We start from the raw sequence: 16,924 nt of genomic DNA, 5'->3' as shown, positions 1-16,924 counted from the left end.
TGTGCCTTCATGAGAACGATGGCCATGAGGGAAAGAGTTTAGGATTGTAATTCCAAGGTTGCTTTCAAGAGCAGAATGTTGTTCCTGTAAGTGTGCTTTTGTGTATATAGTGGCATGTACTGAACGTACGCCATTCTGCCCAATTTGCCTCCCCCAAATCCCATCCTGTTTAACTTGCCTCCCATTTGGCTATGATTTTCCAAGTAACACACTAAAACCCTCTCTTTACAGCATGTTAACATATAGATAACACACATACATACGAAACACCAATCCTTCTTGTTAACAATATTTATATCATATATAATAAATATTTGTACCTATTAACAAGAGAATAGCCAAGAAAGTAGAAAGGGTAAAGAATTTGGACAAAATTCAAAGTTAAATTCTAATTTTAAAGTTTTTGATCAATATTAAAGATTGGAAAATCAGCTCTTGGAAAAAGATCCAAGGAGAGTGTGAAAGTTGGAAAGATGGTCTTCAAGTCTGCATAGGGCCGGGCAGAAACAGCACCCTGGGGAAATCTGTGCACCCACAATTTCTTTAACGTGTAAGGCTAGCGCATAAAGCCCAGAATGTACAACCACTAAAGTCTGTTTACAATATTCAAAAGGTGAATAGACGTGAGGGTATCCACTCTGTATAAACCTACAGGTTGGGTATCAACCTGACATATCCCATGTACACCAGCCTCCAGAAAGGGCCCCAGGTTCACGATGAGCATTGTGCTCAGACAGACAGCGTGCTGGCTGTCTGAGGACTGGAACTGCACCCCTTCTTGGTGTGTTCCCAGATCCAGGCACAGACTGAAGTTCCAGAATGTGAGGAATGAAGGCTCTACCTGGCTGCCAGCAGTTCACTGACAGGTTATCCCATTAAAATAGTTAGACAAACTGCCAATTCCTGGTGCCCTGTGGCCATTCCCATGTTTTCTAGAGGGTATCGTCTCCAACTGACCCAAAAGAGAGCTGTCAATGCCTAACTGTGGTCAGAATTGCCCTGGTGCATCAGAGGAACAACACTGGACCCCAGGATGCTCCAGCCCCCTCCCCATCTGGACACCTCCCTGGTTAAAGTGTCCCATAACTAGGTGGAGTTTGGGAAGGAAAGAGCGTGATTACCGTGTATGTCCAAGGAAGTGGAAAGTGTACAATTCAAATGTCTCCAGCTTTCTGGGAACACTTCTACTTAGAAAATCAATCACACCCACAAAAATATTTCCAACGTTCTGACTTACATATCCTAATTGATGAGATGACTATCTAGTTTTATTTGTGCTGAGATCTGTTTCCTCCCCAGAGGGTGACCTATTTTTTTTTTTTTTGGTCTTATGCCAAGAAAACCGTAAGAAAAATGCTGACCTATGAAGGTTACACATCATGCTTAATCACCACTTTAAATTAAAATAACATAAAATAGAGCATTCACTGGGTCACTCGGGCAGAACATAACCTCCCAAGCAACAGACACACCTACTGAGACACACTTGAAATTTCTAAGGAGTCTGGTTCCCAGCTGTGTGTCAAGAGCCAAACCATGACATCAGGTCTTGCGTTGCCCCGGAGAAACTTCGGGCAGGGCTGAAACAGCATACTGAGCCTGCCAATCTGAGATTTCCCAAGAGCTGTCTTAGCTTTTCACTACACCAAACTGTCAGTGATAGAAGCCAAGATTTGCAGTAACTGCCGTGATAGATCTCCTCTCCTCCTTGCCCTCCAATTATGACTTTGGGGAACAATACCTGCCCAACTAGGATTCCAAAAGCTCACTCCTCAAAGACTGTTGGAGGGCATTATGCTAAGTGAAATAAGTCAGAGAAAGACAAATACTGTATGATTTCACTTACATGTGGAATCTAAAAAATACAACTAATAAATATAACAAAAAAAGAAGCAGACTCACAAATATAGAGAACAAACTAGCAGTTACCAGTGGGGAGAAGGAAGGGGGGAGGGGGAGGGGAGTAAGAGGTACAAACTATTAGGTATAAAATAAGCTACAAGGATATATTGTACAAGATGGGGAATACAGCCAATATTTTATAATAACTATAAATGGAGTATAACCTTTAAAAGTTGTGAATTACTATATCGTACACCTGTAACTTACATAATATTGTCTAGCAACTATACTTCAATAAAAATATAGAGAGATAGATAGATTTTTAAAAGAGGGTAAGTATTGAAGCCAGAGGGGGGAAAAGGTCAGCAAAGTTTTCCTCTTCTGTGGCTTGTCTCAGCCAAATGAAAATCTCTCAAAAAACAATTGCTTACTTTTTTCTGGTTTCTTCTGATGGGGTAAAGCAGCCGTGCCCGTGAGAAGGCCAAACAAAGGGCCATGAGAAAAATTACCCCCGGAAAGGGGATGTTAGTAAAACAATCTCAACAAGTTACATGGGCTTTCTAAAGGCTAGGAATTCCATAATCCGTTTTTAAGACCAAATCATCTAAAAGCGCTGTCCAACTCCATCACAACCTGCGGTTACCTCTTCCTGCAGTCTCTGGAAATGTCTCTCCCCTGTTTTAAATCCTTCAGTGGCTCTCAGAATGCAACCCTTCCCTCCTTCTCTGGGCTCACATCTGGCATCTTCTCCCAGTGCAGGTGTTCTCAACCAGGGCATGTTCATCCCCTCGAGGGACACTGGCCAATGTGTGGGGACATTTTTGGTTGTCACAACTGAGGTTGGGGGAGAGGGATGCTACTAAACACTTCCAATACAGAAGACAGCCTCTCACTACAAAGGATCACTTGGTCCAAACGTCAATAGTGTCAAGATTGAGAAATCCTGCTCCAGGACTTCTCTACACACGTCAGACTTTCTCATATGCTTTTGTGCCTCTACATAGGTTGTTTCCTTTACCTGGAATGCCCTGCCTTACTTCTGTGTCCAAGAAATGATCATGTATGGTACAGAATCCAACTCAAGATGTCACCTCCTCTATACTCTCCTATCCAGATCCCCCAAAGCTGGGTGTCCCTTCTGTGCTTCCACAGCTTCTGGTACATGCCTCACACTAGCCACAGTGCCCCCAAATCGTCTGTCACCTGCTGAAGGTAAGACCTAAGCCCCATTCATCGTTTATCCCCAGAGTGCCCATCTGGTAATCAACTGCTGCCTGCTGAATCAATCGGGGAATAAAGTGGAAATGTTGCAGATGCACCCAGGACTCTCTGGCAACAATGTCTAAGGGACAAGAGTGTCCCCAACACCAAAAAGAACAACAGCAAACATTGATCAAATGCTTATAATGTAGACATGGACTATATTAAACACTGGTACACATATTAATTCACTTCATCCTTATAACAACCCTGTGAGGCGGGTACCATTATCATCAACATTTTACAGATGGGGAAACTGAGGCACAGAACACTTAAGCCACTTTCCCAAGGTCCTCAAAGCTAGTATCTGTAAGAGCTGATATTTAAACCCAGGTAGTTTGGCTCCAGAGCCTCAATCTTCCAATATTCATGCCAGGGCCATTACACTAACAACCAATATTTCAGCTGCTCAGAGGCCTCTGATAAACACAGCTGACACCTTTGGAAGACTACACCACCACCAGTCCCTGTGACCCTGCCTGTCAACACTGCTTGCCAACCTCTGGAATGCTTCTGGCAGGACATGCAACCTCCTCACGCCACAGAAAGTTATCCCATACCCAGGGTAATAAATCATGGTACCATAAAGACACAAAGGATGAGCCTCCAAAGTACCTCTTACCTTGTTCATGCCGTAGGGACTGCAGCAAGGGATCAGACATGTCACAATGCAAGGCAGCTCTTAAAGATTCACCTTGGTCCCGCAGACCTCACTTCCTGCAGCAGACAGCTGCACTGCAAAGACAAAGAGGATATCCATCAGCCGGCGTTCAGGAAGGCCCAGAGCAGTCCCATGTCCAGTGGAACTTTCTGCCACGATAGCAAGGCTCCACGGCTGTGTTATTCAATATGGCAGCCACTAGCCACATGTGGCTACTGAGCGCTTGCAATGTGGCTAGTGCAACTGAGGGCTGAATTTTAAATTTTATGTAATTTTAATTAAAGTTCAATGTAAATAGCCACATGTAACGGTTAGTGGCTACTGTACTGGACAGTGCAGGTCTAGAAGAGTCCAATCAAGAGTCTTGAGGCCACAGACACTGGGCACGCCAGTGTCCGAGGAAAAGCTGGATATTATATGCTCAGAGTGACTGCAGATACACAGGGACAAGAACACTCATTCATTCGATAACTATTTTTTGAGTACTTACTAGGTGCTGAGTACTGAGGATATAGTGACCAGTAAGCCAGAGAGGTCAGTTATGTAAGGGTTTCTAGTGCAGGCTTTGGCCTCCTGAGGAAGGGAAAGGATCTAGCATGTGAGTAGCATGTATGCCAAACCTAAATGCCTTCCGTGCTGCCCACAGGAATAAAGGAACAGACCAGCTGGGACTTCCCTGGTGGTCCAATGGTTAGGTCTCCATGCTTCCACTGCAGGGGGCACGGGTTCGATCCCTGGTCAGGGACCTAAGACCTTGCATGCCTCATGGCATGGCCAAAAAAAAAAAGGAACAGACCAGCATTTGCTAGAGCCTGATTGTACCACTGTCAGGGCTTACGAGCTAGAAGCTTTCACAGAGCTTTTTGGGAGGAAGTGTACCATAAAAGAATTCAGGAGTTCTGTACTGTGGGCCTAATGAAGCAGATGACCCAACGTCTCCTCAATAAGGAAAGGACCCTTAAGGAAATAAGGGTCCACGTTTTTATCCACACTATTGGTTCTTTAGGTAGGTTTTTTGATTCATTTGAATTACATTTTAGAATTGAACAGTCATTGTTCACTTCCAGGATTCCTAATTTGTCAGATATTACGAAAAAATACAGAAAGAAAATATCTTCAACCACATAATTGGATTTGTAGCCTTTTCCTTTGAAAGATGTTTCTGGGTGGATTTGAGAGGAGAACAAAACATGTAAGGTGCCTTATAATCACCTTATTTCTGTATTATTTTTTTCAGGTTGCATCTAGGAAGGATTTATATATCTGAACCTTTCCATAAAGACTGGAATTTGAGGTTTAAGCGGAACCGCAGTGCTTTAAAAAATATATTGTTTTTAACTATATTAACAATCTAGAAAATGTTCAATAGAAAAAGGAAGAAGTACTCAGAATCCCACTAGCCTACCATCACCTCTGGCTCTTAGCAGCCAGCCTTGGTCTGTCGGAGAACAAGACGCATGTCTGCTAACTGAGTCGAGGGCACAGAAGTCCAAGGCTGTATTCTCCATATTAACAACTTGCACCATTAAGAAAGTGATTTTGCAATATACATTTTCGAAAGATAAACTCCTACTTCGCACACATTACTATTCTTTGAATACACTATTATTATAAATCAGAAGATAGGGAGAGGAAACGGAAGATCACTCCCTGGCTATTTGAGACACAGATTCCAAAGAAAATACCACATTCAGTCATAGCAATGATGTATTTTAACAATGATGTACCACATGGAGAGACCCTGGAATTCTGATTCTGTAGCCTAAACTACATCCAAACCCCCTCATCTGTACATGAGGCCTGAGTAATCACTGTTTCAAAGCCAAGAAAATCCAACATCTAATTCTAACCAACCTTAAAGCGACTGAAAGAAAATTCTCCATGTAACTTTTACCTTCGAATTTCCAGAAACAGATGCTAGTGAATTTCTGGGTTTTAAAGTAGAATTCTATACATGTTAATTCCTTTTTTTGACATATGTATCTGATCTGTTTAAAAACTACAGCCCAACACTTAACTGGGAAGTTTGTCCAAAAGCCTGGCAGAGATGCCTGATGTCACAATTCCATTCAAATGGACACAGTGGTATCAACACAGGAAAGGTGGGCACAAGGAAATAATAACAAACAGACAAGGATTCTTGAACATAATTTCCCCAAGGGAATCCCACCCAGCTCCAATCATTCCACCATCCCCACTCCCTCAGAACTTGCTTATATATAGTTTGCACTCAACTAATTTTGGATCCTCTCATGTTCCCCACCCTCACCAAGTGTTCCTGTCTCATTTTCATGTATGTTGGTTCTATAACAAAGTCAGAATAAAAACTCTTCAAAGGAAATATTAGTCACCTAGAAAGTTCTTAATAAATATTATGAATAGATTTTTTTTCTTTGCTCTCACTCATAAAGCCTAGGATGATGTCATGACTCTTAATGCAGGACCTTAAAAACAATGTTGATAATTGTTGCAAATTGACTTCAGGGTTTTCTTAAAAAGAGGAAAATCTTTTCATGTCCAGGATCATAGATCTTAAAAAAAAACTGAATACAGCTATGCAGCGCACGAAACTGTACAATGCACTTTTATATTAATACTCTTATTTAGTACTGAGATCAATCTGAGTGGTAGTTTTCCTAATTAGGACACCAGATGCAGAGAGGAAAAAGAATTCTTCTTAGTCATGCTATAGTAGGCAGTAGACCCTGGGCTGGAAGTGACTTCCCTTAAAGATACTACAGAATTAAAATATGTTCAAAGACCACCAATAAAAAACCTCCCCCAGGGCTTCCCTGGTGGCGCAGTGGTTGAGAATCCGCCTGCCGATGCAGGGGACGCGGGTTTGTGCCCCGGTCCGGGAAGATCCCACATGCCGCGGAGCGGCTGGGCCCGTGAGCCATGGCCGCTGAGCCTGCGCGGCCGGAGCCTGTGCTCCGTAACGGGAGAGACCACAGCAGTGAGAGGCCCGCGTACCGCAAAAAAAAAACCTCCCCCAATAAAACACACATACACACACTCAAAGACCACCATTAACACAAAACACCTCAGCAAATGGACGACAGAATTAGAAATTGGGTCAGTTTGCTTCTGGACAGCAACAGAGAAGACCGACCTTATTCCATGAAGTTCTTTTGATCTCCTTTGAAACACAGAGAACCTCGTTGTTTTATAGCCAATTCAGCTTATGAAGAAGCTTAGAAAAATCCACAGCTTAAACAATGAGGCTGCCTCTTATGTATAAAGCCTTGGAGGAAAAGATACCAGAGTTACCATAGTGGAATCAAGGGAGTTTTCTTCTTTATTCTATTTTTCGGTGTTTTTTTCTTTTCTTTTTTTTTTTTTTTTTTTGCGGTACGCGGGCCCCTCACCGTTGTGGCCTCTCCCGTTGCGGAGCACAGGCTCTGGACACGCAGGCTCAGCGGCCATGGCTCACGGGCCCAGCCGCTCCGCGGCATGTGGGATCCTCCCGGACCGGGGCACGAACCCGCGTCCCCTGCATCGGCAGGCGGACTCTCAACCACTGCGCCACCAGGGAAGCCCTCAGTGTTTTTTTTTTTAATGGTTCATGAAGCTGGATTCTCCTGATACTAAGCGAAAGGAAAGCACAGATGCCTTTCAAGGGTGGCTGGAGAAAGCCCATCCCAGAGACCAAGGCGTGACTTCTTCCACTCAGTTGCTCCTAACAGGGTTGGTTCAATAAAGCCCAAGGTCAAGCTGAGGCATCTAAAAGGTTAATGAAATGCAATTCGTCTTTCCAGGCGGGTAAAGAAGTGTGGGTAAGCAGGGAGGTGGTGACTGGGGACGTGTAAGAAGAAGAGAGCAAAGAGAGAATGAAAAGAAAAGGTGAAGGCTACAAAGAAAGGAGAAAAGCAAAGGGCAGGCGAACCAACAGAGCCCTGGAGACAGATTCAGCGATGTGGCCGAGTGCCCCTCGCCAGCTGGTCCTCACTGCGGAAGGGACCCAGAGACTCAGGCTTCTGATGACAATGCCGCATCCTATGGCTTCTCTGGGATTATACACTCTCAGGGCCCGAGTGTCAGCAAGTGGGAGTTGGAGTAAAGTTAAGCCTGGGCCTACCTGTTTCACCACTATTTATTTACCACCAGTCTCCACCTACCACAGAGAAAAGCGTATGTCGCCTGGATCACTGATAATGGAGTAGAGAGGTATATGGTGAGAACAGCATAAGCCAACTTTATTCTCTTCTCCTTACTCTAAAGAGAAGCTTAAACATGTCAAAGGGCTGTGTGTGTGTGTGTGTGTGTGTGTGTGTGTGTGTGTGTACTGCGCTATTTCTTGGCCCTTGAAAATACAACTAATACTTACTACCCATCAATGGAATATGATGAACTGGGCTTTTTTCCCCACTCCAACACCCGCACCCCCTACCAAGATGCTCATTCTAGAAGCCTTTTGTGATACAACTCAAAGCCGGGTAGCTCAGGCACTTCTATGGGAACACATCAACAGGAACCAGCCGTTTATACCTCACAGTGTCCAAGTTCCTTCTGGCTTTTACATATAACACACCCTGAGGTCAGCCTGTGGAATGGCCTCCAGTCCCTTCCCTCCCACCACTGAATCCAGCATCCTAAACTTAGGGCTGCAGCATGAGGACCCAAGAGCTTGTGGGGAAGGAATAAGGGAATAAAAAGATGAACAGATTTTGGAAAGAAAGGGAGAGCAGGCAAGATGATAAGAGTCTAGAAGAAATTCTCAAAATCTAGGACTTAGGAGCTTGGGAAACCGCATGAACAGATGAGAGGAAGAGCCCTAATACCTTCCACCTCGGGGGAGTAAATTTCATGGGCTGCAGTAGTTCACACGTCTCTGAAGCCAAGTCCTGACCACCTTCAAGTGGAATCTCCTCGTGCAAAACTGGAAAATGTAAGACCATTTAATTACAGACAGTCCAATCCCTCCCTTCCACAATAAGGGGTGTGGTGCGGGGATTAAAGGATCCAAAGGTGAAATAGCAAACAGACCCCTGTCCCCTACCCTGAATGTGCACACACATCCCAAGTGGCTGTCTCCTTCCACTCTTCCTGAATAAGGAGCAGAGGGACCAGAGCAATGCTCCCTGAGGAACTTCTTGAAGTCCTTCTCCATCCTCAGGGTTCCAGCAGACACGTGGCTCTGGTTCTTCAGGACCTCTGTGCCCTTGTCACCCCCAGCTTTAGGCAGCAAACATGCCATACCATGGTTCTGCCCCAAGAGACAGGACAACGCTGGCCACCCTGCCTTCACGGCGTGTCACAGAAAACACATGACCCTAGCCAGAAGGGTGAGAGCATCTGGCCACCGAGCATCATCAGAAGTCTTCTTCCTGGCAATTTGAAAATTAATATTCTGAAATACTAACTAGCCTATGAGCTATATTTCAACAGGAAACTGTGATAAGGAAGAGGAAATGAAAGGATTACAAAGGAGAGAGACACTCCTGGTTAACACACAAAAATTGCCTTGAGAGCCAGACGGGGAGTAGCAGAGTGTCAGCAGCACAGTGCCAAGGGGTAGAGTGTCAGCTGCGTTCAGATGACCGCTTCTGGCATGCATGCTGGGGGTTCCCCGTACGTAGTCAAATCCTAAGTCAGGATATCTAAGTTTAGCGCTATCACGCTATGAAAGATCAATTTCAGTGATTTAGGAGTATCTTAATTAAAGGCACAGTACAGAAGAGCTCCCAAGAGGGGGCCTGGTTCAGCCTACTTCTCTTGCCTGGGTGGCAATTTAAACCAGAGGACACAAATTCAGATGCCTAAGGGGTCAAGAAAGAATGACATGAGGGAATAGGCCAGAGAAGACAATGCGGGGTAGGGAGACTGGAGAGTCTGCCACTCAGGTGTAGCTCCAAGAAAGTAAGAACAAGGTACGCGGCCCCAGAGCTGACATTCAAGAAAGACAAAAATGTTGAGAGATTACGTAAAATCACATGCTTTTTCAATGTTGGCAATTGAGGTTAATACTTTGGAAATCCCGTACGGGTTGGATTTGGTCGGTCAGGTTGTATCTGTTATTTGTACACCTTTCATGTCGGTCGGGGGATTCTCTGTCCCTTTAAATCTCCAGGGCTGGTGGCTCCCAGCCTGTCTCCTGACCCTCTAGGGTTGTACTGCTGTGGCTTCCCTGGAACCACACCAGTGTGAATGTCAACGCTGCCTCTTGGCACTAACCTTCTCCGAGTCTCTATTCCTTCATCTGTAAAATCTGGGGAAATTCTTTATACCTCCTAAGATTATTTTGAGGATTAAATGAAAACATGAAGAAAGTACTGTATGCATGATGTTAAAAAAGATGAGGCTCTTCTCCTCTTCCTGTTTCCCATCACCATTCAGCACCACCTCATTCTGCTTGTAATTGTACGTAGGTGTTCACCTCTCAATTACCCTACTGGATTATAAGTATTTCAAGGGAAGAGATTTTGTCTGTTTTATGCCCAAATAACCAGCACTTATCCCACTGCCTTACATGCAGTAGGCACTCAATATATGCAAAATTTAATTATAATGTTGTTATGGACTGAATGTTTGTGTCCCCCCAAAATTCATATGTTGCCTAATTCCCAGTGTGATGATATTTAGAGGCAGGGCTTCTGGGAGGTAATTAGGTTTGGATGAGGTCACGAGGGTGGAGCCCCCATTATGGGATTAGTGCCATTATAAGAAGAGATGCCAGCGAGCTCACGTGTGTGCATGCATTCTCTCTCTCTCTCTGTCTCTCTCTCTCTTTCTCCCTCTCCTCGCCATGTGAGGATATATTAGGAAGTCAGCTGTCTGGAAGAGAGCCCTCACTAGGAACCAAATGGGCTGGCACCTTGATCTTGGACTTACCAGCCTCCAGAACTGTGACAAATAAACTGCTGTTTAGCTTCCCAGTCTATGGTATTCTGTTATAGCAGGCTAAATTGCTGGTGACAAACATTTAGGAAGATCTTCCTTAAATCGGGCACCAACTGAGCCTTTTCTTCTCATTTTATGTTCTTCTGATGCTTTAATGACAATATCTATATCTACTCCTCACTTGGCCAGAATATTTTGAGACTAAATGAAAAAACAGGTTCAAATTAAGAATAAAATACTGAGGAGTTTTCTCTTAAGAAGTGTGGCATCACTTTTAGGTCAACAGGGTACTATTTGGGCACTCTTTGCATGCTTCAGAAGAAAAAAATTAAACGTAAGCAATTTCATCACCCTACTAATAAATAAAGAATCATGCCTTAATTTTAGCATCCTCAACTCACGTTTGCCAACAGTGCATGTCACTGCCAGCAGTGTACCTGGTGTCTGGCCACAGGTGGAGGCAAATCCCCAGTCCATTTGTCCACTTTGGATTGAGACGGCTGACTTGTATTCCTCTAGGACAAAGGTTTACTAACCATGACTGACTTGCCCAGGTTTCTTTGATGTTATGCTGAAAGAATCCCAGAGACCTTCAAACAATCTCAGCTTCCTTCTCCCTTGGGGGGTTTGCTGAACAATTCAGGCAAACACATTTCCTGTGATTTGGTGAGAAGCTAAAATAACTCAACAGACAGCCTAGTCAGCGGGGGACTTCAGAATGACCCACTGAAAAGGAAGACGATGGAAATCACTATGAAGCTATCTCTTTCCAGAAGCTCAAGGGGACCAGCTATCTCTCCAATAAAAGGTTTCTAATTAAGGAATTTAAATATTCTCAATAATACCTTGAGGATAGATAGGTCGTAGTGAGAGGCAATCGCCTTATTGGGAGCAGAGTGCTTACAGCGAAACTCATGTGTTTAGCAAGTCAGACTGGGTGTGATGCCTTGTTCCTCTGGGAAGAAACATTCATTGATTCTCCAGCTCAATTTGCCACGATGGGCCCCTGTCGAAAGCAATCTCAGGGATTCTCTGTTGACCTCTGCTTCCCTGAGGCTCACATTCGTCCTTTCCAACACCAGCTTCTCCACAGTGTGGCTTGTTCTTTGTGAGGGCACCCTGTGTCCTAAAGTTTGCTTCTGCCAGGGCGCTGGGGCTCTCAGTGCTCTCAAATGAGTTTAGCGTCAAAATAACTGAAGTTCCCACACCTTGCAGGTAGTGTAACTAGGGAGCCCACAGCCATTCAAACAACGGAACACCGGATGCCCATCTCCCCAGCCCTGTGCCCCAAACACTCACACTCAGAACCCCACAGAGAGACTCTGCAGGGAATTCATCTTGCTGCTGTGGGCCAACAGCTCCTGTGGGAGTATAAACACCACAGCCCCTAGAACCTATGGCCCGGTCTGTGGCATCAGCGTCTTCTGGCACCTGCTATCTCCCTTTCCTGCCTTCGAGCTCACGATGCACTTATTATTTTCTATTTCATCCAACATACCTAAGGATTTTGGGGGTGGGTGGAGTGGGGCTGGGGGTTGGACGGGGGCCAGGCTGCACCAGCTCAGGATACTGTTCTGTCACAAATTCCAGTTTGGGGGTTCCCTAAACGCAATTCTGGCATATCCAGCCGTCCCCTCTGTGGCCATTTGGCTGTAATTCAGGCAAGAGCTAGAAATATGTTCTTTGTAGCATACGCCGTATTGTCGTGACTCACACCCTGACTTTTCCTCCTAGCAGAGTGATGCTGGGTGAAGAAGCGCTTAAGGGTCAGGCCAGGCATTGAGACATGTGCCCTCAGCCAGCATCAGCTGCGCAGGAAGTTACCCCAAGGAAGCCGTCACCGCCCTGCACTCTCTGTACCCAGCTAGCTAAGTCTGTCCTGGGTTCTGAGGAAAGGAATGTGCCTGACGTCAACTCTTCAACGATCTAGAGCTGGATGACCGCACACTGACGTTTTGGTAGCACGAGAGAGGCAAAGAGGATGAGAAGTAAGACTAGGATGCAACCACATCCCCACATCACACCCGTGGTCTGGAGAGGGGCCTCATCCTCCCACAGCAGCCAAGAGAACAGCCACAGAAAACGGCTCCAGCCGCTGACCTGGAGGCCTGGTCCCCAGGGGATCCTCTGATCTCATTACTGCAGTCGACACTAGTCCTCACAAAACAAACAGAGGAAATTTATGGCTGCCTTAGCCTGTGGAGAGCTCCACATTCCTTGCTTAACGAGAGTTCCAGCTTCGGAGACCACAGCCACTGGGATTGGGGAGGATGTCTGCTTTGCTCCAAAGAAAGAACTGTGGTCCTGCCTCTTCCCCTCTTTCTGGGGCTGGAGAGGAAGGAGGTGAGCCTGGCGAGAGCCACTGAACTGGTGGCCTGGGGCTCTGCTCGGTCCGGGAAGAGAAGTCCCCCTTCTCCGCAGGTCAACACCCCCAGGCGCAGCCAGTGGAGTCATCTGCTCTTGAATAGCCCTGGGAAAGCGCAGCCTTGAAGGGTTCCACCTGCTAAGGCCAGAAGCCCAAGAGAGAGGCTGTCCTGTGCAACAAAACGCCAGGTTGTCCTGTGGGAAAATTTCTTCCCTAAAATACCCTTGCTTGAGCCTTCGAAAACTTTACCTAACTTGGGGTTCCCACTTTTAGAATAAATGGCAGGAGGAAAAATGTTATTTTATACCCTTTAAGTCCATCTCAGACGTAACTGAGCACCTAGACTAGGAGGCAGAGGGTGAACCTCCAAACCAAAATACGAACAGACAGGTGGTTCTGAGTCGGGGTGATTCTACCCACCAGGGGACACCTGCAGTGCATGGAGACATTTTTGGTTGTCACGACTGGAGGAGGGTGCTACCGGCATCTAGTGGGTAGAGGCCAGGGATGTTGCTAAATATCCCACCAGGCACAAAACGGCCCCCACAATAAGAATTATCTGCTCTAAAATGTCAACAGTGCTGAAACTGAGAAATTCTGTTGTAGAAGGAACACTCAAGGATGTGTGTAGGTTTAAAATAATGACAACTCTTAACCTCATTACGATAATGTGGATATCACGCAGTCAAAATGTGTACAATTCACCACCACAAAAACTTACCAGTTCTCTCTTCGAGTAAAATAAATGAAAACTGCCTTGTAACTACGCAGTCAGATCATTAGGGCTGCCTAGAAAACAGTGGGGCAGCTTCAGTTTTAGACCATATGACCAGCACCGTCACGAGCGCTCTGTTTATTCCAGGTAAAGGTGTGATCTGCGCGCTTACCGTCATAATTCCGGGGTGAGTGCTAACAGAAAGAATTCATGAGCTCAGTTCCACGATTACTAAAACCATACATGTAACCTGAGTAGACCTAGGTCTGGGGAAGAAAATGGCAAGATATCTCAACTCTCAAAATACCAACATATATGAGGAACCGTGGTGATGTTGACCTACATTCTGGGGAGGTTCAAAAAACAGCTGCATAGTGGGACACTAAATAAATGCAGAATCGCAGAAAGGTACCGTAATGAAAACCATCATGGTGCGTATTTTGGAATTCTCCCATTTCTAATTTTCTGTACCTGTTTCAAAATATTCCCTTTCTCTACATAGCATACTTTCATCATATCTGATGTAAGAATGTATATTTCAATAATCCACTCATCATTCTCTCATGAACTCTTTTATTCCCGCAAAAGAAGGAAAAAATCCCCATCCAAGCACGGTGCATGCATGTAAGCAAATCTGAAGAAGCAGGAGGAAAAGAATTTCATGAATGAGCAGGAGACAGTTTTTTAATGGAATGTTTTAAAGGCTTGTGGTATAAACAATAAACAAAACGGATTCACTAAATGTTTATACTGTTTACCATGATGTAAGAGCTGGGCTTTTTTTTCTTCCCCCCATGTTCCAGAAGCAAGAGGAAAGTCAATACCTTGGTAGGGAAAAATGATACCTTCCTTGGCATTTCAGAACCATTGCTCAATGCCTCTTGGACAAGGGAAGCCACCGTAATGACTTTATTTTACCTACCGCAACTATGGGCCACTTCGGAGTCATTCTCCCCCATATCCCACTTTCCTTCCTCCACTCCAGCCCTGCTACATCATCTCTGGAAACCATTAACCAAGAGTCCTGTTGCAGTTTTCCTCTCCTCCCTGCCCTGCTGCCTCAGTCATGCTGGAGTCGGGACAAAGCCAACTTGTATTACATCACAGAGCCAACTCTTTTATCTGTAAACCATCTTGGTGGTAGTTTACCACTACTGGAACCCAAGGCTGTCAACAGTGTGGTCTTTGTTTGGTGGGTGTTGCTTGAAAAATTAAGAAAAAAAAAAAAAAAAAAAAGGAAGTCCCCCCATACCTCCTTCCTCGTTTAAATACAGGCAGTGGCTCCGGCACCTCTGCAGCCTGGCTCTACCCCGCCGTGTAAGCTAGACATTACCTTATACACAAATGAATCTCCGCATTCCTCAGTCTAGCTGCTTCCCTGCACACTCCTCTGCCTTCCCCTCCTCTTTCCTCTGTCCCCACCCTCCTTTTTTTTTTTTTTTTTCCCAATTTCCACTGCCTCACTGTGTTTTTGTGTAAATGATCTCACATGACTCAACAAATCCATCTGCCTGAAGCAGGCCAAGTCTGGAGCCCTCCCAGGAGGGAGGAGAAGAATTGCTTTGTGGAAAGGACCTGGAGCATTGCCCTTTCTCTGGCTCGAATTACCCGCCTGTCAGGCCTGACGGATTTGGCTAAAAATAAAAGGAAGCGGGCCGTGAAAAGCAGATGAATGGGCTCAGCAGTTCCTTAGATAACATGGGCCTGCTGTGGCCCCAAAGCTCCCCAAACAGAAACTTCAAATGCGGGGCTTGGGAGGGCAGGGATGGGGCGTCCAAGTGAAAGTGGAGGGGGTGGGACAGGGCCTGGGGCTTAGAATTCTGCCTGAGGACTTTGTGTGCATGTGCGCATGTGTGTGTGTTATGTATGAGAGAGACAGAGACGGAGAGACAGAGAGAGATACTCATATAAAAAGGTCCTCGTAAACACACTAGAATTTAGTGGAGTGGAGGCTTGGCTCATTAAGGATAAAAAGGAAGAAAAAAATGTTGTTTCCACTACAAAATTACCCTTCTCCCTACCTCCCAACACCAGACATTTCTAAGCCTCCCTATGATGTCACTTTTGCATTCGGAGCCAGCAAAGAGCTCAAATCTTTCTTGTGAGTGGATGCCCAGCGCCCGCCCACCCGCAGTGGGTATTAAGCACTTAGGTTGGCAATGTAATGACACACTGTAACAATCTGTAATATGAAGCAGTCAGCAAAGCCCTGGCTCCGGGAGCTGTTTCTCCCGACCATTAACCATATGTTTGGCTCCCCAGCTAGCCTAGCAAGTGCGGTTCCAGCTCACCATCTGGTTTCTATCCACACAAGCAACTGCAAAGCACAGACCATCTCCCTCTGGAGCCGTGTGTTTCTTTTTCTCTCTTTTCCGTTCTGCCCTTCCCCTTTCCGCCTCCCAGCTCCTTCGGTTCCCTCGGCTAAAGAATTCTCTGCCATTCATCACGTGCAAAGAAAACTTTACCTGGCGGCAGCGGCAGAGCCATTAAGAATGCACAGCTGTATTGTAAACACGCCAGAGGGCCGGTTCCCATCCGCACCCGTCGAACGCGGTCCCTACCCCCTTCCACATCTCCTACTGAGAGCTGACACTTGATCCAGGATGTTAAAAATAGGTACATTCTTGACAGATCCAGGGGTTGTTGTGGTGCCCTTCACACTCACTCCAAATTCTGGGAGTGGGGCTTTAAAACACACACACACACACACACACACACATGCGCGCGCACACACACACACACACACACACACACACACACACACACATCCCTAAATTTGCCTCAACATTCAATCCGCATTACATCAGTCTCACCCAGATGACATACCGGCTGCAAATAACCAAGTCAACGAAAGGATTCTGTTCCTTTCTCTGCCCTAAAGGATTCGATCCCAAGTGTGTATTTTTCTTTCTTTCTTCTTTCCCTCCAGAGCCCAAACTGAAAGAGATGATGCTTCAGAAGAATAAGAGCACACAGCCTTTTTCAACAAACTGATAATTTGCAAAACTTAGGCTTATTTACATTGGCATTTTAATAGTATACAGTCATGACATGGAACAGACTACTGGAATTCAGATGCTTTTCTGGCAAGGCCTCCAAAGTATTTATCCCAGATTTTCTCCTTCACGTGATTTCAGGTACTTTATAAGTTTTTAAAAATTTAAGAAGAGACATTTCATAAACAGAAATTAGATCAGTTTCCCGTCCCTACAAGAATTATATGTGCATTACCAGCCCATTT

At 45.4% G+C, this 16,924-nt stretch overlaps 1 protein-coding gene across 1 annotated transcript in view; it reads right to left on the bottom strand.

Annotated features, from left to right (window-relative positions):
- BACH2 (BTB domain and CNC homolog 2) overlaps positions 1-16,924 on the bottom strand; it is a 353,914-nt gene that overhangs the window by 265,795 nt on the left and 71,195 nt on the right. The window contains exon 2 of the mRNA XM_060030226.1: positions 3,725-3,837. The gene's annotated coding sequence lies outside the window, so the exon portion shown is untranslated. The remainder of the gene's footprint in view (positions 1-3,724; positions 3,838-16,924) is intronic.

This window comes from Delphinus delphis, chromosome 14 (assembly GCF_949987515.2).
Source record: "Delphinus delphis chromosome 14, mDelDel1.2, whole genome shotgun sequence".
Classification (NCBI taxonomy): domain Eukaryota; kingdom Metazoa; phylum Chordata; class Mammalia; order Artiodactyla; family Delphinidae; genus Delphinus; species Delphinus delphis.
Note: the sequence above shows the minus strand (reverse complement) of the source record. Positions and strands in the feature narration are given on the sequence as shown.